At 39.6% G+C, this 23,241-nt stretch overlaps 1 protein-coding gene and 1 long non-coding RNA gene across 8 annotated transcripts in view; one reads left to right on the top strand and one right to left on the bottom strand.

Moving 5' to 3' along the window:
* LOC148161938 (uncharacterized) overlaps positions 1-23,241 on the bottom strand; it is a 202,974-nt gene that overhangs the window by 55,376 nt on the left and 124,357 nt on the right. For all 3 annotated transcript variants that reach the window (XM_088020497.1, XM_088020501.1, XM_088020498.1), the window contains 2 exons: positions 10,881-10,965; positions 4,112-4,160 (listed from right to left, as the gene is read on the bottom strand). The gene's annotated coding sequence lies outside the window, so the exon portion shown is untranslated. The remainder of the gene's footprint in view (positions 1-4,111; positions 4,161-10,880; positions 10,966-23,241) is intronic.
* The window catches only part of LOC114203190 (uncharacterized), a 104,437-nt gene that overhangs the window by 34,666 nt on the left and 46,530 nt on the right, over positions 1-23,241 (top strand). For 2 of the 5 annotated variants that reach the window (XR_015767268.1, XR_015767265.1), the window contains exons 4-5: positions 1,814-1,934; positions 9,546-9,692. The exons of 1 other annotated variant lie outside the window; for it this stretch is intronic. This is a non-coding gene — a long non-coding RNA (uncharacterized LOC114203190). The remainder of the gene's footprint in view (positions 1-1,813; positions 1,935-9,545; positions 9,693-23,241) is intronic. 2 more of the 5 variants (XR_015767267.1, XR_015767266.1) reach the window with 1 other exon arrangement.

Below are 23,241 nucleotides of genomic sequence, written 5' to 3' on the forward strand. Positions count from 1 at the left end.
AAATAAAATATTGAATCAATTAAATTTAATTCAGGACATACATAATAAGCATATATCACAGGTTTAAATAACACTGTTGATAGTATACCATAATCTAATTTTAACACCTTTGAAAGGCATGAGTCTTATAATATGGAAACTGAGGTTCAGTGAGGTGGAAGGCACTTGGCTCAGTGGTGTACAACTAACTGGTTTCCGAACCTAGGCCACAATCCATCACATCTAATTCCTCTTCGATGGGTTTCTCCGTTTCATCACACTGCCTCCAAAGTATAGCGTGTGGTCCTGACCCTGAAGAACTTTTGCAGTCTCATGAAGGGATAAGACATATCCATAAAACAATTAGAGAACAACAGAAGTAAAATCAAGTGCAGTAAGTGCATTAGAGCTGAGGAGGAGTTTGGAAGGTCAACAAGGTGAGAAATCACAGGCTAAAGGATACGGAAATTTTTATTAAGAGCAACTTTGAAAATAGCTCTGAAAGATAATTAGGCTTACAAAATTTTTTCTTTCGTTCCTGAAGTGCATGTTGGCTTTGTCCACATTCACCCGTGCCTTTCCTTCTCTTTTACTTCTTTTTAGTTTTACTACTCTATTATACTGGCCAATGGGACGCAAGCATCTAATTGCAGCAAATTCTTATACATTCCAAGTGACCCCCACAAAAACAGGTTGCCATGGTAACCAAACAAAAAGGGACTAGAAAACACAAGCAAAGTATTTACTTAATGTCTGATGGGCTCTCTGCACGATTTTCATTAGACTTGTTGCTGGCTTTCTTTTAGGTTTGGGTGCCAGTCACTGCTTATTTTTTTAAACTGTTAAAAAAACGAAAACTTTATCAGGCCCTTTCGTATAGAAAATTGTATCAAGCTGTGAAGTCACAGCAACTGATTTTTTAAATATATGAATCTTATTTAGAAATGTTGATTTATTACATAGAATTAACCCAGAAGCTTGCAACTCTTGCCAATGGCATTCGAGAGAACAGCAGGGCCATTTGATGATAGTTAAGAGTTGTTTAAGAATGCTACAAAAAAGGGAGGCTCATAGTAGCTTTAAAAATAATTTTGTTAAAGATCCTATTTATTTTTGCCGCCACATCAATAATAAAAGTCTACACTAATCAGTTGGCATAGATACTTCATTGCTAATTATTTTACATACAAAGTCTAATTAATAGACTATATAATTAATACAATCTACTGTGTTCTAGCTAGTTTTAATCTTTTGGTGAAGAAAGATTTTGACAATGAGACACAAAGTCCTTTAGGCTCATAAAATATGTCTGACATTTTTTGAATTGGGGAGGAGGACCCACTCCCTTCATCCCTACTATTGTCTTGGTACCTTTTTGAAGTGCTAAAACATGAGATTTCAGAGACAGTCTAGGAAGATGGCATCTGTAGCTATGGCAAGCTCTGAAGGTGTAGACAAATACACTGCGTGTCACTAGGTGGTAGGTTTGCTTGGGATCTTGGCGTAACAGACTCTTGTAAGAAAAGATAATTAGAAGCTGCATGCAGTAAATAGCTTCAGCTGACACTTGCTTTTAAGAATCACGCTCACATATATCTTGCAAAAAAGTGATTCTACAACATCAGTGACATTTGTAGGAGTAGAAAACAAAGCTGGATGCTTGTTTGGAAGCCTAGTTAGGCAGGGGGAAAAGTTACTCCATAAAGGCATAGGTCTTCTATGCAGTGTTGCTGCTCTGTGATACAGGTCCACCCACTTGCATATACAGAATTTGCAATTTGCTGTATTGTACTAAAATGCCTTTTTTTGCATCTTTCTATGTTAATTCTCTTAGTCTAGCAGCTGAGTGTGGGGTTCTTAAAGCAAGATTCTCCTTCAATGAAGGGATTTGTCTCTTTGGAATAGAGTCAATTCAATGCCAAGTTGATTCTACTCTTGGGTCACAAGAGAAAAAGGTAAGAAAATATAATGCAATTTTTTCCATATAAGGAACACTTGTTTGTAACAACAGTGACAAAATACATAGGAGAATGTTCATTATGTATGTCTGTATTAATGCCTCACATGTGATCTATCCTGTTTTTGTACTTTGGGATGTCTATCTAATCATTCTTCTTTTTGAATTGGGCTGTTTATGTGGAAGGTGTTAATGTGGGCTTCACCAGTATCATTGCTACATTGTATCCATACAGGAAGGTTAGAGCCAGTTAGCCAATGGCTAATTCCTATCTGAAGTATTTCTGTGTTGCAGTCTCTACTTCAGTCATTCTTTGGAAAGGAGGTGGTAGGTTTGAGTGAGGATCCAATAAGAACACACATCATTGAGTTCTAGCCTAAAGGTGGGCTGGGACAGATTTTGCTCTGAGGGCAGGGTTGGTAGATATATCCCTATCCGAAAGTTCGTGCATATGATCCCCAGTACATGTACAGAAAAGGCCAGGCTTTAAGGGCCTGAAGTCAACATCAGAAGAATCCTGTGAAGAGTTCTTTGCTGAAGTTAGGGAGATTAGGAGTGTAACTTTGTCCTTTGTTTCCAGTGAAAAATGTAGGCTGGAGAAAAGAAAGGATTTCTTCTAAATTCTTTTTGATTTATCCCACAGCAGCACTTAAATACTTGGTTTTCTAACTTATGAAATGATTGCTATTGACTTTTTCTTGTTTAACTAGAATTTATTCATTGTTCCATCTCTGTCTAGTGAGCAAAATGCTAATGACTTTTCCTGGGTGTAGTCTTAATTAATAGTCTCAATTATCTGAAACATTTATTCAGAGTCTTCAGTAAGTGGCCTAAGGATAATTTAAAAAATTACTCCCCTCCCCCAAACAACAAACCACCACCATCTCCACTTCCACAGTGGCCTTTCCTTGAGTGCATAAAGGATCTAGTAAAACAACATCAGCTGCTTTCCATTTTTTTTTTTTTTTAATTTGTTAGCCAGAGTCTGCTGAGGCTCCTCAGTAATTCCCTTAAGTATCCAAAGGAATCCCTCTCTCTCTTTGGCTGCCTCTCTCCCACAGGGCCCATTACCTCTACTAGCCTGCCGTAGAGAGGACATCCGTGACATGGTCTAACTTCTCTGAAGTCAAGGATGCCTTCAAAAGCAAAGTCTGGGTGGCTGGGGGAGGGGAGCAGGGCAGGGCACAGCAGGGAGGAGGGAAGGAATGATAAACAAAGGGACAGCTGGGGATTGGCCCATTCTTTCTGGGCATTTTGTGGAGCCTCTTTAGAGGCAGTGAAGAACGTAAAATCTAGAGGCATCTTTTAAAAACTGCTCGATAAATTTGTGACGACTTTTTTTTTTTTAAGATTTACTTATTTATTTGAGAGAGACGGGGGTGGGGGTGGGAGGGACCGAGGGAGAGGGAGAGAGAGAATCCCAAGCAGACTCCCCACTGAGCGCAGAGCCCTGGCTCGGGGCTTGAGCTCACCATTCTGAGATCATGACTGAGCCACCCAGGTGCCCCTAAGTTTCTGACTTCTTAAGCTGATCTACATAAGGAATAAAGATGAGAGAAATAATGCAAGCCAGGTGGCTGGGTATGAACCTAATCCAGTTTTCATGTAAGTTTGTAATAGTTTTGAAGGGATCCTTGCATCCTCTGTTTAGAAATATACCAGAGGAACTAAAATGGGTAAGTTCTAACATCTCATGGGTGTAGTTCCCTGGAGCAAGATCTAAATACCCTCAAATGCTACCCCAGTTAGAGGAGTGTGAGCTTTACAGATACGAGTTCCAACAAGAAGCCATAGATTTTTTTTTAAATTTAAGTTTACACCTTAAATAGCGTTGGGTGAAGTATGATCAAGGAGGAGGGAAATTATGGAGAGAGAAGACGGGAGATTTTTTTCTTGATTGAGTAATTTGAATTTCATTTTTCAAAAATTAGCCAGTAGTTTCTCTTAGTAGCATGTTACACAGATATTTAGTTTCTCTTAGGGAATTGAGGGCAAAATTCCACTTCCAAGGAATAAAAGATTGAGGATCAATTAACTTTCCTATTAAAAAAAAAACAAAACTCTTTTTCTGAGTATAAAAACAATCCATATCCATTATAAAAAATTAGGGAAAAGAAATGAATTCCACATTACATAAAAATTATAATAATTTGCAAAACCTTCGTAGTTGCTTACCAACGTTAGAAGATGAGGGACAATGAGGGAGAAACCTTCTTTTATGTGGCTGCAAAGGAAAAAAAAAAGATTTTTAGGCTAGAGGCTCTGTGGGACCCCTTACCTTCTCTCTAGTGCCTAAGAACCACTGTCCTTGAATCTTATTCACCATAAACCCCTTAATATATGTGAGCAACACGACTGTGTGGGAGTCAACTTGGGGCTGCCGTTCTAAAGAAGTCTCCTCCAGGGACAGCTGTCCAGCACCAGCTGCTGGCTTGGCAACCAGATATAAAGCCCTGGGGAAGACCTCTGTTCAGGGACCAGATAGACAACGTGGGCCTCAGAGAGTTCCCTCCACAAAAACCATCCCTCTTTAACCTGGATCGAAATGAGTTCTCAGGGCTTACTCTCTAGTTGGGAGATCCCCAAGGTTAGCACTCTGGAATAGTTAAGAATCACTTCCATGTGGGTTGAATTCCATTTTGGATATGTGTGTGCATCGTGTGCTTTGGACTTTATCCCCCAACAAAATGACAGTTTTCCAAAGTTAGCCGAGATGGGGAGATATCCTGTACTCTTTGGCGCGTTGGTATTTTTTTTTTAAAGATTTTATTTATTCATTTGAGACACAGAGAGAGAGAGAGAGCATGAGCAGGGGGGAGGCAAAGGGAGAGGGAGAAGCAGGCTCCCCGCTGAGCCAGGAGCCCAATGTGGGGCTCCATCTTTGGACCCTGGGATCATGACCTGAGCTGAAGGCAGACGCTTAACCATCTGAGCCACCCAGGTGCCCCGGCTTGTTGGTATTTTTGATTCAGGAGTGGAAAAATGGTTTTGAGGGAGCTGAAGAAATGAAAATTGTTTTTGTACATGTTGACTTGTAGTGAGTGGCCAAGCAAAATGTTGGGTGTTCCTGGAAGGCTGAGGTTGTCATGACCGTGGCCTGGCTCTGCAGACTGTCACCAGGATTTAAGGGTTAGGAATCTGGGAGGCAGTGGTACTGGTTCATGTTGGTGGCAAGTTTGGGTGACAGTGGGACTATAATTTTGGGCTATTCTTCCAGGTTGATGTGTGGGCATACCGTATATTGGTGAATAATTCAGAAATCCAGGGGTCTTCAGTGAATTGAAAAATGATTATGGAAATCCTGACTGGCTGGTTGCTTTTATGTTTCTTCTCAGACACCTTTAGAAGGAAAAATGGGAGTTGTGCCCTCCTTTTCTTTCCCCTTTCGTTCGCCCCAGTTAGAGGAGGAGGGGCTGCGGGATTGGTTTAGTCATCATACCTTCATAATTTCGTTGCAGTTCAAGATGTTCTTTTATGAGAATTAGCAGCACGGGGCTGTAATGTGACATCTGCTTTGCATGATCAAAATAGTCTTTTGCTGAGCGAAAATGTCTCTTTAATGCTTTGGGGGTGACCCTCGAGACAATGCTTTCTCTGCTTCTGTACGGTCCATGAGAAAATAGAAGGGCTCTAAGAAAGCTTTTCAACAGAAGTAAACCTCAGAACAATTGGAAACAAACAATGCCCATATCCTTTCCCACCCAAAACGTCTTCCGTGAGCCTGCCCCACAACCAGAGGGAGAAGGAGGTGTAACTGCACATTTATCTGCAGGTTGGAAGCTGGAGAGAGGATTGAAGTGCAGGTGAACTCTGCACTGTGATTTCATATTGCAGTGGCTGCATCTGTCCCACCTGTTGCTGGCATGATTGGAGCATTAGCCCTGGCTCAGCCTCAGCACCATTGCTAACTCTGCTTAACATCACCCCGGGGGAGGCTTTATTGGAAGCCCAGTCACTTGCCTCGGCAATGGTGTACATTGACGCCCCATTCAGCCCTTTTTTCTGACATTAGCACATTTGAATGGGCCACCAGTGAAGCCATTCAGTGAGAACATGCAACCGGGGTTTCTGGGTGGCCTGGGGCTGAGCTGAGAATTCTCCTTAATGGACTGCTAGACTTAGCCTATTGAGGTACATGAACTCAGTGACCAAAGAAAAGTGAGACAAAGATGTCCCTCACGGGAACATGTAGGTCAGAAGTGGACAAAAGCAGACATGGACCAGTCAGAGCTATTTGATTACTGAGCTGAAAAGGGAACACGGATCCCCGTGGGGGGGCAGTGCGACTGATTTGACAGAAATCTCAAAAATGCCCGCACACTCTGAGAGCGAGGCATTTACCAGAATTGCAGGTGGTATGTGAAGTTATTTTAAAAATGTTTTTTTCCTTCCACTTGTCTTTGTGGTAATTTCCTGTTTGGTAGTACTTAGAAAAGGCTCCCAATAACTAGAAAGAAAAGAAAGGGTCACCAAATTGAACTGGAAAAAGCATTCTTAAAAGGGAAAGGTGATCACGGGCGACATTCCCCCTACTACTGGTGCTCAGGTTCAGGCTCTTAAGGGACGAGAAAATTTGCTTTGGGAACCAGAACTTTTACATGTGTAGGCTTATAACTTTAATACATGAGCGTAATTTCAAAACCTTTAACCCTAAGACAGGATAAAAAACATAAGTTTTTGAAGTTTTGCAAAAAGATAAAGGAAAAGAACAAGTGAAAAAGGTTAAGGGATCATTTTAGATCAACGTGGTCAATAACAGCATGCTTCATTATGATTGACCCCACACTGTAGCTTCTTGCTGTGTAAGTTTCTGTAGGAGAGACATTGGTCCCTCAAACTTAAATATGTGATCTATGCAAATATCTAGAGATCTAATACTCAGATGCTCATGAAATTTGAAAAGTGTTCTGTAATTTTTCAAAATGACATTTTAATAACAGTATGAACAATTCATGACAAACCAGGCTTACTTATTAAAACTTGTTTAAAAATTTTACAGCTTCTTGGGAGGGGGGTTGAGGGATGGGGTAACTGGGTGATGGACATTGGGGAGGGTATGTGATGTAATGAGCACTGGGTATTATAAAAGACTGATGAATCACAGACCTGTATCCCTGAAACAAATAACGTATTATATGTTAATTAATTGAATTTAAATAAAAAAACAAACTTAAGAAAATTTTACAACTTCTTGAGATAGCAAGATATTTTAAAATGTTCCAGATTTTGGTTTTATAAGATTTTGGGACCCTAAAAATACTTGTAATCCTGTTCTGTAAAAGGAACTGAGAAGAAAGTGTGTTTTTTATTGTGTCATAATATAATGCAACTATTTTTACGAGGAACGTATTCAATTTTAAAAGTGTGACTGAAGGAAAAGGAAGAGGCCCATCTTAACAAGAGAGTCATATCCATTTATGTTGAAACAGAATCTTACGAGGGAGACCACTTCAGGGTCCATTATAGTCTGTCGTATCCGTACTGTGATTGAGATCAACAGAGGCTTTGTGGGTTGCCAAAGGCCTACCTGCCTGGACTTAAAAGTAACACTTTATCTCGTTATGTTTTATCTAGAATTGCTTCATTAGAGTGGGAATTAGTCTTTCTTTGTTAGGGCTAGAATCTTTAAATTTAGATGTTCTACCTCATGTTGAATTTACTAAAGGTAAAATTGATTTACATGTTATCTATCATTGTTGTGATACTTTCATTAAATGTTTTCCCAACATTTTAAACCTGTAGTAAAAGTTAACAAGAATAATATCAAAATTTTGACTACCCTGAAAAAAAAACCTTTGATAACCATTCAGCTTTTCTCATTTTAGCATTTTTTTTTTAAAGATTTTGTCTATTTATTTGTCAGAGAGAGAGAGAGATTGAGTACAAGCGGGGTGGGGGGAGCGGCAGGCAGAGGGAGAAGCAGGCTTCCCACGGAGCAGGGAGCCCGATGCGGGGCTCGATCCCAGGACCCTGGGACCATGACCTGAGCTGAAGGCAGAAGCTTAACTGACTGAGCCACCCAGGCATCCCTCGTTTTAGCATTTTAAAAATCAATTCCTGAGGTTCCTGGGTGGCTCTTGAGCATCAGACTCTTGGTTTCAGCTCAGGTCATGATCTCATGGGTTATGGGATCGAGCCCCATGGTAGGCTGCCTGCTTGAAGATTCTCTCCCTCTGCCTTTCCCCCCACTTGTGTGCACACTCTTTCTCTCTCTGTCTCTCTAAAATAAATAAATAAATCTTTAAAAAAATCAATTCCCTTTCTTTCTACCTTCGTGATAAGAAATCCTTAGCTTTCTTTTGTTATATGCTGTCTAGTCCACTTCTACTATTTCTCCTTTAGGGTACTTCAATTACATGGTAGAACAATTTTATCTATTTATGTTATTCAGAGCAACTTGCCTTTGGAAAACTTCACTGTGAGTCCACAGTTGCTTTCTAGTGAAGGGGTCCAGAATACACCACCCCCAGATATGTCCCATTGGCATAAGGGTTATTTTTGAGCTGAAGGCAATTGAGAAAGACATAGGAAAAGTCCTCCCCATTTCTGACTAAAAGCAGGGCAGAAATTTCCATTTGTAAAGGTGTTCCCACGTCCTGTACCAGGAAGAGCAGAGATAGCACAAAGATGAGTCTGCCTGACAAACCTTACTGACAGCCACCTTCCCACAATTTATTGTTCCTCGGAGCCCTGGCCTAGCGATTTCTCCCCAGTTCATCACTCTTGGTAAAATAATATATAAGCCTCTGCCCAAATGCAGTCTAACCACTTCTTTTGATTTTCACTTCTTTTCTGTGATGTCCCCATGCATGATGTTAATATTAATATCAGTACACTTTGTGTGCCTTTTTCCTGTTAATCTGCCTTTTATCTGTTTAATCTGAAGGGCTCCATGTTCTGATTCTGAGAAAGTAGAGGAAAATTTTTTCTTCCTTACATGAAGTAATCACTGAATTATCCTTCCTTTTGCTCCACTGAGGCTTATTGCTTTTTCTCCTTTGGTTTCCAACTCTTTAGCATATTGTTCTTTGATGTTGTCTTACCCAACAGGGTTTTTCAATCTCATTTGCATTATTCTTTTCAGTTAAAAATTTAAAGTCTCAGCTGCCTCACTGTTAGTTAGAAATGTCTTGGCAATGAGTGGAAATGGTCCCACTATAACATCACCTTTGTTATTTATTTGGAGGGCATGTCTTAGGTTTAGTTAGAAGAAATGGAAATTTGTAAAATTTGAAGCCATCTTTTCTAGAAGCAGTTAATCTTTGGGTTCTCTTTTCAAGGACAGTGGCCTTAAATACCTAAATTTTGTTTGAAGATACTGTCAGAACAAAGTTGGAATATTTCAGTCCATTACTATCTGCTGAAATTTCAAAGCTTTCTCGTACAAATGAACGGAAATAGGGGTTAATTTGGATTTCCGTTAATTTATTTTATTTTTCTACCCACGAAACTGCTGGGTTTGGATTTATTACTATATTAATAATATTAGTTTCCATTTAGCCCATGATACTATGTATGAGGGAACTGTGTTAAGCATTTGACATGCCTTCTCTTACTGAATCCTCATAACAACCTATGAATTAAGCCCTTTAGTATCTCTTTCTGACAGACAGGAAAACTTGGACATGGAGAGAGAGGTTAAGTGACTTGGCCGTGGTTACCTGGCTATTAGTGGGGAAACTGGAGAGTTTTTGGAAGTGGTCTAGTCCTGATTCCTCTGAAGAAGCAAGTGCCTAATTAGTGATTATATCTTACTGTGAGTATCCTTTCTTTTTGTATTTTATTGATGATCCACGGTGCCTTCCCAGCAGTTCAGGGCCTCTGAGGGCACAGCCGAGGGCAGGGAAACGAAACCTAGATATGTCAGACCACCGGGGTTGTAGCCGAGACTCATGACCGGAGGGGCTGTCGTGGTTGAGGGGCTGTGGGACATGCTCAGCATCCAACCAGCACCTGGGTATATTTTCATCAGGAACGTGGTTTTCAACACTGGCGGCTGGCTGGATAGCTGTGCTATAAAATGCTCATGTTCTCATATTCTTACTATGCTTGCTGATTCTGATTTCCCCTCTTACACATCTCCATTTCTTTTATCATTCAAACGGTCTGCCTTCTGATTTGGTTTCTCTGGCGCACAAATGAAAATATTTTCTGAATTGCGAAAGCCCAAATGATCAATAATGCACTTTAACCGTTATGTTTGTGCTGTTCAGGCAATTATTAGTGCTGTGAAGTCTCACCCAAACTTCTGGTTTAGTCACCTTTATAGTTTTACCAACTGAAGAAAGAGCAACATTAGGTGTAATTATTCGTTTTGATAAATTGAAGCACCAATCGATCACATTTTATATTAACAACAGATGAGGTTCAGGACTCACTATCCCCAAACAGTACTGTGGCATATTGACTATTTTAAGCTGAAGGAATTTGAGAAACAGCATGTGAAGGAGGGACTTTCTGATCTTCCCCTGAAGCAGGTCGTGAAACCTTCATGTGAGAGGTGACTTCCCTATACCTAAAGGAAAGGAGCATCCTTCTTTCTCAAGATGAGGGGACACAGAGAAGGAGCTGAATGAACAGGCCTTTGCTAAGCTTCCCCCAGTTTACTACACTTACCCCATGTCCTTTGTCCCATCATATTTTCCCACAATTTTCCACTCTTCATCAAACCTAATATAAAAATTCTCAGGTTTAATTATTTCTTTGGGTCTTCAGTCCCTTATAAGGCTCCTGTGTCATGTAAAGTGTATATTAAATAAATATGTATGCTTTTCTCTTGTTAATCTGTCTCTTGTTAGAGCAGTCCCAGAAGGATAGAGGAAAAAGATATTTTTTTCTCTCCTATGCAAGCTACACAAAGGTGTTACAAATGATCTGAGATTGCTCAAGAAGTAGGAGGATGAGCACTGATCCTAGAAGAAGGCAGACATGTTAGAATACACACCTGCCTCCCTCTGGTTACTCCAGAGTAACCTCCAGGCTACTCCAAAGCTGGTAGAAAGTTGGCAGCAATAGCTGGTGTCATTTCCCTAAGGAGAAACACAGAACATAAACTTTTTACCATCACCATGGGAATTTTAAAAAATATTGAGGTCTAGGTCCCACCCCAGACCAACAAAATAAAAATACCCAAGATTTTTTTAAAAGCTCTCCAGGTGATTCCAATGTGTAGCCAAGATTGAGAAGTCCTGATCTAGCATAATATACAGGTGAAATAGTACCATGAATAACCAGGTATAACTAGGTTCTTTAGGAGATACAGAAATTAGGGTTAAGCCCTGATCCCTGCCTTTAAGGAAATTTTCATTTGGTTGAAGACACTCTTGCCACAAAAATGGTCACTCACGATATAATGCAGTCACTCCTTGTTAGTAAGTGAGGTCAGAGTTTTAGTAGAGGGTGCTTACCAGAGTGTGCAGCATGTAATGGAGGCTAAGTACCCTCTAAATCCTATCCTCATTCCATCAGGTAATCATAATAGTGCCTTCCCGTGTGCCAGACTTTTTTTTTATAAACTTATAGACTTTTTTATAAATCTTCTCAGCTGCATACCAGTTAGATACTATTCTCATTTCACTGCAGAAACCTAGAGCTTGGAGCCCTTCCTTGCCTAAGATCTGAGAGACAGGCATTGAATGTTGGTCTGTCGGTAACCGACATCCATTCTCTCTAACCATTAAGTTATACTATTTGGTCTTGGTAGGTGCACGGTCAGTAGTTAGGAAAAGCTGCATGCCATAAAATAGTAAACATTTTAATATCTTTAGATTTTTTATTTTTTAAACTGTATATTTTGAAAAACTCCAAACCATAGTAAAGTTGGAAGAATAATACATTGAATGCTGTATACCTTTTATCTTTATTAACTATTAACATTTTACTCTGCTTTATTTTGCTCTTGATTTATTTACAGGAATACCCCATTTTATTGTGCTTCATTTTATTGTACTTTGCAGATACTGTTTTGTTTTTTACAAATCGAAGGTTCATGGCAACCCTGCATCGAGCAAGTTTGTTGACACCATCTTCCCAACAGCATTTGCTCGCTTTGTGTCTCTGTGTCATATTTTGGGGATTTTCACAATGTCTCAAACTCATTATTATTATGATTTTTTTTAAGATTTTATTCATTTGAGACAGAGATACAGAGAGAGAGAGCATGAGCAGGGGGAGAGGCAGAGGGAGAGGGAGAAGCAGGCTACCCGCTGAGCCAGGAGCCCGATGTGGGGCTCGATCCCAGGACCCTGGGATCATGACCTGAGCTGAAGGCAGACGTTTAACCAACTGAGCCACCCAGGCATCCCTTGTTGAACCATTTAAAAGAAAGTTGCAGATATGTGATAATTCACCCATGAACACTTTAGCATGAACTGTCTGAGAATAAGGACAATCTCCCATATCACCACTATACTATTCACACCTAAGAAAATTAACACTAATTCAATTTTTTCATCAAATGTACATCCCCATTTTATAAAGGGTGCCTTTTAGTTATGGGGCGCCTGGGTGGCTCAGTCAGTTGAGCATCCAACTCTGGGTCTTGGCTCAGGTCTTGATCTCAGGAACCTGAGTTCAGGCCCCACGTTGGAGCCTACTTAAAAAAAAAATTTCCCCAGTTATACCAAATATGTCCATTTAGTTGCTTTTGTTGAGGCAAGACTCAAGCAAGGTTTATTAGTTTCATTTGGTTGTGATGTTTAGAGGCTTTAAAACTAAGTAGTCTCTTCTGTTTCTGATACTGACTCTATTTTGAAGATCTAGGTCAATTGCTTTTTTAAACGTCTCCCTTTCTTGGATTTATCTCATTGTTTTCTCATGACTGGATTCAGGTTAAACATTCTTGGCAAGAATACTGCATAGGTGATGGACATTTCTTATTGGATCCATCAAGAGGTATATAAACGGTTGTCCCATTATTGATGGTGCTAAGTTTGATCATTTGGTTACAGTGGTGATGGCACTCCTAATTTCCCCATTGTAAAGTTAACCTGTGCGGACATATTTTTAAACCAATAAACCCAGTGATTTTAGCATCCATTAGTGATTCTTACATAGTGGGTTAAGAAATGGTGATTTTTTTTTTTCAGTTCTGTCATTTTCTTAATATTTATTAACTGTTGTATTAGCTGTATGGCTCAGGCTTAAATAGCAGAAAGCATGCATTTTTCTCACAGTTCAGGAGGCTAGAAGTCCAAGATCAAAGTGTCATCAGGGTTGGATTTTGGCGAGGCCTCTCTTCTTGGCTTGTAGACACCTGACTTCTCAGTGTCTTCATATGGCCTCTTTTGTATGGTGTGTGGAAAGAGAGAACCTTGGTGTTTCTTTTCATATAAGGACACCAGTTCTACAGGATTCCAGCCCTACCCTTATGACCTCATTTAACCTTAATTCCTTCCCTAAAGGCCCCATCTCCAAATATAGTCACATTTGGAGTTAGGGCTTCAGCATATGAATTTTGGGTGGGACACAATTCAATCCATAACAATTGGTATTCTTCTGTAAAGTAGAGCTTTTCCTCTTTTATTTTTCCCTTTCTGTCCTCTTCTCTCTTCTCTCCCCCCACTTTCTTATTCTTGAGTTTCACTATGGACTCATGCATTTATTTTTCATTTAATGTATTATTTCTGTCATTCATTTTGATGCTCAAAGTGGGATATGGCCGCAAACCAACACCAGTATTCTTTTGACATGTCTCTATTGGTGTTTAAGCATTTCCTTGCTTCCCTTGAAGAACAAGATGTTCAAGGCTATGAATCAGTCATTTCTCCAAGGAAACTTGGTTTCTTTTAGTGAGAGATGCCACTGTCTGTATGGTTGTTATTACGAGCTATGATTACCTTGTAACTCTGTTATTTTTTAATACAGTTCTCCATATCATAGCTATAGAAACTGTATCAGTAGAGACTTTATTAGAGACTAAGACTTCAAGAGTACAATCAGGCGTTTAGTAAGCATTTGAAAAGCTTTCAGGTGGCTTGAAACATAACATATACCTAGTAAATATTGATGAATGAATGAATGAATGGCCTTGAATTATGGGGTTTGCTTGGTCTGCTGGGAGGGCCTTCTAAGCCAAGTGATTTTGCCCAGGCTCTAGTGAGTGGAGGAGATTGGGATTCATTCTTATATTTTATCTACATTTTCAGCCTGTAGCTCACTCTCTTGTTATTGAGCAAAATCCAGATTCCCATGTCCTGACCCTCTATAAACTCTTATGGTTGTTTTCCCAGGAAGCGATTCTATGGAGCCTCTCACTCCTCATCTGTGGTTCTCAGTGTGTCCCTTCAGATTTCTAGGGGGATGAGATAACTTATCTTGAAGAGAATACTTGAAAAGAAATATTTTCCCTGGTTTTACAAAATAGCTAGCTAAGGAATTTTTTTTTCATAGATGAAGAGAACCCAGTTAAAATGAAGCTAGGAATACAGATTTCAGAGCTCTTGACACTCTCGTATATTTAACATCTATTCTGAGGAACAAGGATTCAGTCACAACCACTCTTTGAGGATCTATTTACTGTCAAAGTGTAATTGGATTTTGATATAGCAGTTCATTTTGGTGGGGGTGAGGATGGGAAGGTGACTACAAAGTAACAAACAAAATGTAAGTGATGGTACCTTTGTTTTTTTTTTTTTTCTTTTCCTGCTCCTGGATCTTTATAGATACTGGGAATAAACCCCTTGTCCCCCACAGTGGTCTTAGAAAACAAGGCATACACTTCAGCTACTTCTGCTCTGAATAATCCATTGAAGCCAAACGGTATTATGCTAGATTCATCAGTGTTCACACAAAGGTCATATCCTTACGTATCTCTTTGAATTTGTGGGACGCATATGGTGTACCACTTCTATAGAAGAAATATTTTCATTTTAGAATTCAACTTTTGTAACCTTTGGCAACATGTAGTATCAATGGCTCTTTGTTGTTCAAAAAAAAAGTAAAACTGTAAGCTATCCCCAAGGATATGCAGGGCGTTGCTAGAGCAACAGAATCTGCCTCCCAGCACCACAAGAGAAGCTATGAATAAAAGATGGTGTTCTAAGGACAACAGACTAGAAGAGGTTGTTTCGATCCTTCTAATACCTGAAATTTGCTGTTATTTTGTTAAATGCAAAATAAAAATCTTGGGAAAAGACCCAGTTCACTAAAAGGATGAATTTCTATATTGTACTTCAGATGTCATGGGGAAAAGTACATGCTGAATAGAGTCACCCCATGATAGGAGGACCAGGGAAGGGCCCAAATATTTGATTTATGTTTTTCTGTTTGTTTAGTGTTTTACTTCAGATGAAAGAACTCAAAGACAAAGATGTTACTGGGACGTACAAAAAGTGGGACTATTTTAAATTCTGACCCAAAATAGTCTTCTGGCTCTTATATTTGAACATAAGCACATTTTACATAAAAGATAAGGCAAAACAAAACGTTCTAATTTCAGCTTGCATTGTCAGTCTGAATCCAGTTACTTCATGTATACCCACTTTGGTCACAGAGTTCTAGTTCCTAGTACTGTAACTGCCCATCAACCTAGCAGCCTAGCTAGATTTGTGACACTGGATGTTTTAGGACCCGAATCTTAAGGTGATAGCTAAAGGTTTCTGATGACACAGAAACGAATGAACCTTGAATCTCTCTCTTTCTAGACACACACACACACAATCTTCCGACATGTGTCTTTGTAACAAGTTTTTCAAAAACATTTTTTGTTGTGTGAAGTTATCGGTAAACTGTTATTCAGAGAAGAGGTAAAGAGCTCACCCCTCCGGAAGTGCTTATTTTAAATATATTGAGAGCTGAATGAAATTATTGCCAGGGAGATGACTTATCAGAGGAAAGGGATTGCTGTGGACTGAATTGTGCCCCTAGACCCCCCTTCATATGTTGAAGCCCTAGACCCAAATGTGACTGTATTTGGATAGGGCCTTTATGGAAGTAATTAAGGTTAAATGAGGTCATAGTAGTACGACCTTGATCTGATAGGATTAGTGTACCTATAAGAAGATAAAGAGAGACCAGAGCTTTCTCTCCCTGGGTGTGCACACGCCAAGAAAAGGCCACGTGATCACACAGCAAGAAGGCAGCCATCTATAAGCCAGGGAGAGAAGCCTCACCAGAAACCAATCATGCTCGTACGCCGATCTCAGACTTCCTGCATTCAGAATGGTGACAGGATGAATTACTGTTGTCTAAGCCACTCATCTGTGGCATTTTGTTATGGCAGCCTAAACTGACTAATGCAGGGATTAAACATTTGGTATGATTACTGATGTAGGAAAGAGGTTAGGGTTCGAAGCCCACAGCCAAGAAAGAATTCTTGAGACGTCTTTGGTGCAAAAAGGTGATCTTAATGAAAGCCCGGGGACAGGACCCGTGGGCAGACAGAGCCGCACTGGGGTTGTGAGGGGTGACTGATTTTATACCTTCAGAATGGGAAGGGGTTAGGGACAGCACATGCCTCCAAGGTATTTTGGAAACCAGGTTTCCAGGATCCTGAGGGGCCTAGCTATTGTTAGGACAAGGTCATTTATTACAGTCTGATAAAACCTTAGTCGTGAGACCCTTCAGATGTAGCTCAGTGGGCCACGTGCTTGGGGGATGGTTGCCAACACGGATCTTGCGGGTAGGGATAAAGGAAGTTTCCAAAGGAATCTTTATATGTTAAAGTAGACTTACAGGATCCTGGGGTGGGTGGGGGTGTGGGGGTGTCAGGCTAAGATTGCTTGTTGCCGTGAGCAAAGCGTCAACATCAAGGCAGCTGAGTCCCTAGAGGAAGGTCACTCTGCCTGTTTCAAGGACTTGTCAGTGGGCTGTAGGTAGTAAGGAAATTTAATAATTTCTCTTCTGCCTCTGTTTCCCTCATCAGTGACTTCCTTAGTTTTCCTTCAGAGTCAAAATTCAGCCTCTGTTTGTAGGGGAACAGGCATGCACACGACTCTTAAAAGTTATTCTAGGACTTTTCTTTTGTTACTGTCACCTTGGCAGCTTTATACAACTGAGGATCAAAAGGTTACTAATAAAGTTATTAAATGGTTATTAAAAACCATTCTTTTGGCTATGATACCTAGAAAATAGGACTTTCTGTTTTAGTTGGAATGATTTTTCCACTGAATATATGGGTAAATACAGTTGTAGAAGCTTAACAGAAAAAGGTAGCATTTTGTTTCTCAGCTCTATCTTTTTAAAGATTTTATTTATTTGCAAGAGAGCGAGAGTGAGAGAGCACAAGCAGGGGGAGCAGCAGAGAGAGAGGGAGAAGCATGCTCGCCAGCATCCCGGGATCATGACCTGAGTTGAAGGCAGCTGCTTAACTGACTGAGCCACCCAGGTGCCCCTCAGCTCTACCTTAATTTAGGTGTGGGTAAACAATATTGGGGAAGGATGGACTAATAGACTGTCTGTTTGTCCTAATATGAGTAAATTCTGGAAACCATTGTCAAAATTTCAAGAGGTCTCCTTTTTTTGTTGTTAAATGTTTTCTTCTCCTTGGATTTTCCCATAATTTAAAGGCTCCAGGGATTTTTTTGATTAGCAAGGAGTCTATTCAGTTGAGCTGATTATATGACTGTTGTTTCTCCTACATTTAAAACTAAGCAGTACAGGGTGCCTGGCTGGCTCAGTCAGTAGAACATGCAACTCTTGATCTTGGGTTGTGAATTTATGTCCCACGTTGGGTGTGAGATTACTTAAAAAAAAATAATAAAATAAAAATTTGGGTGCCTGGCTGGCTCAGTCAGTAGAGCATGTGACTCGATCTCAGGGTTGTGAGTTTAAGCCTCACATTGGGTGTGGAACCTACTTAAAACAAATAAAGACACAAAAAACTAAACAGTACACTAAAATGTTAATAATGGGTGGTAGGAACATAGGTGATTTTTCTTCTCCTTACTTTGCCACTTATTTTCTAGATTTTGTATAATAAGCACTCATTACTTTCATAATGAAAGATGTATACAAGTTTTAAAATACTGGGTATTAGAAAAACCTGTAAAAATTCTCTCTCCTTTCAGGTAGAATTTTATGGGGTTTACGACAATAAAGCTAGACAAGCCAGGAATTAGAAATCTAAAAGTATACAAAGAAGGAGGAAGTAAATACTCTGACCATGAGATTTAATATAGTTATGGTAACTGAACATTAGATTTAGCTCTGAGCTTCCTGGTAGTCAAGAGAAAGAAATAGTGGATTAGAAAATTCCCATTATCTGATCCAAAGAAAGTATACCAGCACTTTGTGAAAGAACATTTTTTCCCTGATAAACTCCTAAAAACACTTGTCATACTATGTTCTTATTTGCGTAAAACATGAAGAGAATATTTTTATATGCTTGTAAATACAAAGAAAATACCCAGGAAACTACTGATGGTAATACAGAGTCGTCAGACACTTCGGCTGCTCCGCACACTTTCCCCTTCTTTTGGTGACAACATCCCTCTCCCTCAAGGGAATTACCCCTCTCCTGTTTCAGTCATGAGTTACTGGGGCTGCCACCCACAGTGCTCCCTTGACCTAAACCAAGCCGGTCAGAGTAATTCCCTAACATTTTTTCTACGGGAGGAAAAAAAAAAACAATCCCTTTTCCTGTCAGATGACAGTGATGCAAGGGTAAGATCCCTCAGTCACCTGAAGCCCTGCCCTCCACGACCTGAGAAAACTGGGAGACTGACTATACTATGCATGTAGAAGCAGAGACAAGGAGTTCATGGCCAGGTCCGTTCCCTGGGGCCCTTGGTCCTGTCCTGGTTTTCAGGGTGGTTGCCTTGGTTCCTTGTCCCGACCTAGTGGCCTTCAGAGTCCCCTCTTGCACCGAGTGTCCCTCAAGCTACAGGTCTGTCCCTCGCAATGGAAAGAATCTCGACTACTTACATACCTCTGGATGGGGCTGTGTGGGCAGGAGAAGAGGGATACGGGAGCTTTTATATGGCTTGAAAAATATTTTTTTCACAATAAACATATACTACATTTATAATAAGAATACTAATGGAAATAAAAATGAGAAATTAATCATGAAAAATTTGTCTAAGAAACGTTGAGCAATAGAGACCATATCTACAGAAAATCGAATGTATTGGGGCTTTATTCATGTGTCTATTTCTGAGATTGGGCTTTGCTAAAGTCTGAAAATAACACTGAAGTTGTCCTCAGTGAAGGGACTAAGTTAATGTGGTGCTCTACATTTATACTAGAATATACTGTAGAATACTTAAAGGAGTGGACAGAGAACAGATCTCAGGCTAACAGCCTAAGGGTCCTTTGACAATTCCAGGTGAACTTTTCTGATGAGATGACTGTATATACTGTTGAAGGCACAATGACATGCTTTGGATTGCAGATGAGGAGATGGCAGGGGTGACATTATTTTATGAAAGAAGATATACTGAATTGTGTTCTTACCTAAATGAAACATCACTTCGCTTGCAAATGGAGGTGGGTCATGAGGTCCCTGTAGGCTGGGGCCACATTTTCTTCAAGAGGCACCTTCAGACCAAAGCCCTTGTAAGTATTTTACTGAGACCTTAGGTTAGCATAAGATGGATTCAGCACATCACAGGGGAAGAAGACTTGAACTCTACATGTTTCCGCTTTGACTCCCTGACACCCATAACCTTAGCAACCTCTCCGGGCTGGGTCCCTTTTGTGCAGCTACACATCCAGAGATCCAACTTTTTTTTTGGACTAATCTGCCTAATAGTACTTCAAAATCGGTATGTCCGAAACTGAATGAATTATATATGTCCGAAAATATCTCTTTTTTCCCTGTCTAGTTTTGGAGACCTCTATATATCCAGTCATCCCAGCCAGGGACCTGGGAGTCATTCTAGATTTCTCCCTTTCCCTCACTCCCTATATACAATTGATGCCTCTCTTCAGTGTTTATAAATTTTGTCTTTCTCTTCTTCATCTCCACAACCTGTTTTTGGATCTGCCCTAAGTATTTCTCATAGGATTAAGTAATTAACTCAACAAGTATTGAGCATCTTTTATGTGTCAAGCACGGTGCCAGGCTCTGAGGATTAAGGGGGTTGGGCAAAACCAACAGCCCCTGCCCTCATGAGGCTTATGGTCTAGGAAATCACTGCAATACATCACAACTGGTGTTCTTGCTGAGAGAACGCAGGCTCGGTTCATCCTTCACTGTACTGCTTGAGTGCTTTCTAAAATGCAAGTCCAGCATGCAAGCCTGATTTAATTAATTGCTTTAATTAGGAGGATAAAATAGAAACTCCTTAGCCTGGCACACAAGTCATGCGTGACTTGGCTCCTGCCTCTTGTCTTCAGTCTCCATTTTTTCATTATAGCAGCACAAAGAGTGACTTAAGACTGACCCTTTCTCCGAAGCCACCCCTGAACATGTGTCATTATTCATACAAGACCTCATAGTAGGGGTAAAATCATGTGGTAGTCTGTATTTATAAAAAGGAGAAGGAAAGAAAATACATATTTCTTTCCCTCTCCATTTTAAGACTTTATATTCAGTTCCTTGGCTCAGAAGATAATGGATTCAGATACTTGTTGGAGGTTCCTTTGCCTTTTGTTAAATACTCTTTTACAAATAAAAGGAAATTTACAGATTAATTATTAGGACTCACCAGAGATTTCGTCAGTGTTATCAGATATAAGTTAAATATACAAAAAAATTTAGAAAATACAAAAAGTAATGTCATTCACAATAATGAAAGAAGCTTCAAGGTACTGAGAATATATTTGACAAAGGATGTGTAAGACCTTAAAGAAGTCAATGATAAAACTTTACTACAGTAAATAAAGTAGAATTAAATAAATGGAGATATGTAACAAGTTTATGGACGAGAAGACTCAATATCAATGTTATTTCTCCACAAATTAATCTATAAAGTCAATTTATTCTAATAGAAGTTCCAACAATTTATCTTGAAACAAGTTGAAACCAAAGTTCATATGGAATAGTAAAGTGCCTAGAAGAGCCAAAATAATTCAAAGAATTGGAGGAAGGAGACTCTATTGGATAGTAAGGTTTAATGTGAAGTGATAGCAATGTTAAAACAGTGTAATATTGGCACAAAGGTAGGCAGTTAGACCACATACACATACATGTGGAACATTGGTATATAACAGCGATAGCAGTGTAAGTCAATAGGGAAAGTACAGATCTTTTTATAAGTGATACTGGGACAATTGACTGTATGGGAAAAGAACTGGATATTTATTTTGCACCACACACAAAATTAAATACTAAAGGGATTAAAGACCTAAAAAGAAAACAGAAACTTTAAAACTTGAGGATATCTTTAATCCCCAGGTTAAGAGAGAATTTCTCACACTGAAAGCACAAGTCAAATGGGAAAATAAATATATTAACTATATGAAAATTTGTATGCAAAAGGCATAAAATTAACCATTTTGAGCAGATATTTGCTATGTATTACCCCACACTGAACTCACTAACTGCTACTGGAAAACGTGCCTGAATTTATTTTCTGTCTGGATGAAGAGCATCATTATGTACCCAGTAATTCAAGTAATTATTATTATTAAAATAATAATTTCATTTTATATGGATTAAATTAAGGGGCAAGTCAGTAGGATAAACACAACTCCACAAAAAAGGGCAAATGCTATAAAAAGCTGAATCATGGAAGAAGAAACCCTAATAATTAATAAATGAAAGATAGTCAACTTCACCTGTGTTAAGGTAAATCCAAATTAAAACAGTGAGGCAATTGATGCCCATCAGATTGGCAAATTTTTACCAGTCCGGTAGTCCTGAGCATTGGCAAGAATGGGGTGAAAGAGGAGCTGTCCTATGATGGAAGCAATTTGGTAAGATCTGATGAAGTGATTCCACTTTTAAATAGCACCTTAGAGAGACTGTCACACACTTGTTTCATTGTTGCCTTATTGTAATAGCAAAAATTTGTAACATCTGAAACCTCCTTGAGAGTTCGATAAGTGTGTGTCAGTCCATTCAGCTACTCTCACAAACTACCACAGACTCGGTAGCTTATAAACAACAGAAAAATTTCCCACAGTGCTGGAGGCTGAAAGTTCAAGATCAAGGTGTTAGCTTTCTGGTGAAAGCCCCCTTCTTGGTTCATAGCCAGCACCATCTTCCTGTGTCTTCACATGGTGGATGGGGCTTGGGATCTCTCTGGAGCCTCTTTTCTAAGGCACTGAATCTGTTGAGGAGAGCTCCAACTTCATGACCTAAGCCCCTCTGGAAGGTCCCACCTAATGCCATCTCCTTGGGCATTAAGATTTCAAACTGCGAATTTTGAAGGGATACAAACATTCAGGCCATAACAATGCATTATTATATATTCCCACATTTAATGTATTTACTGATGTATTTGGGTTATATATACACTGTTTTATCCCGTATTTTGTATTTTTCCCATGTTCTCTGTTCTCCCTTCTCTCCTCTTGGCTTTTATGAATTAAATATTTTAAATTAATTTTCCCCCTCTATTAGCTCAATAGTTTTGTTTGCCCAAGTTATTCTTTTAATAGTTGCTCTTGATATTACAACACATATCATTGCTTGACTAAATAGATCTACTATAAATTAGTATTTTTACCACTTCCCAATCAATACAAGCTCTGTAGAACACTTTTTCTTATTTCACCCCGGCTTGCCTTTTGTGCTATTTGTTATTTATTTCACTTCTACATATATTTTAAACCTACATTATCATTATTGTTTAACTTTTTTTTAAAGATTTCTTTATTTTGGGGCACCTGGGTGGCTTAGTCGTTAAGCGTCTGCCTTCGGCTCAGGTCATGATCCCAGGGTCCTGGGATCGAGCCCCACGTCCGGCTCCCTGCTCCGCAGGAAGCCTGCTTCTCCCTCTCTCACTCCCCCTGTTTGTGTTCCCTCTCTCGCTGTGCCCTTCTCTGTCAAATAAATAAAATCTTAAAAAAAAAAAAAGATTTCTTTATTTGAGAGGGGGAAGGGCAGAAGGAGCGGAGGAGAGAGAATCGCAAGCGGACTCCCTGCTAAGCACAGAGCTAGACATGGGGCTCCATTCCAAGACCCTGAGGTCAAGACCTGAGCTGAAATCAAGAGTCAGACGCTTAACCAGCTGAGCCACCCAGGCACCCAGTCATTATTGTTTTAAAAAGTTAATAATCATTTGAATTTGACCACACATTTACCTTTTCTTTTGCATTCTGTTCTCTTACCTTCTCCATTCTATTGTGCATTCCTGTGCTTCCATCTGAAATCATAGTACTTTTGCCTGAATAACTTAAACATTTATTTTAGTATGGGTCTTTTGGCAATAAGTTCTTAAGAGTTTTTATTTGCCTGGACATATCTTTATTTTTCTTTC

This window comes from Eumetopias jubatus, unplaced genomic scaffold (genome assembly GCF_037043125.1).
Source record: "Eumetopias jubatus isolate StellerSeaLion01/CBP00866 unplaced genomic scaffold, mEumJub1_p1.0 scaffold_36, whole genome shotgun sequence".
Taxonomy (NCBI): Eukaryota; Metazoa; Chordata; class Mammalia; order Carnivora; family Otariidae; genus Eumetopias; species Eumetopias jubatus.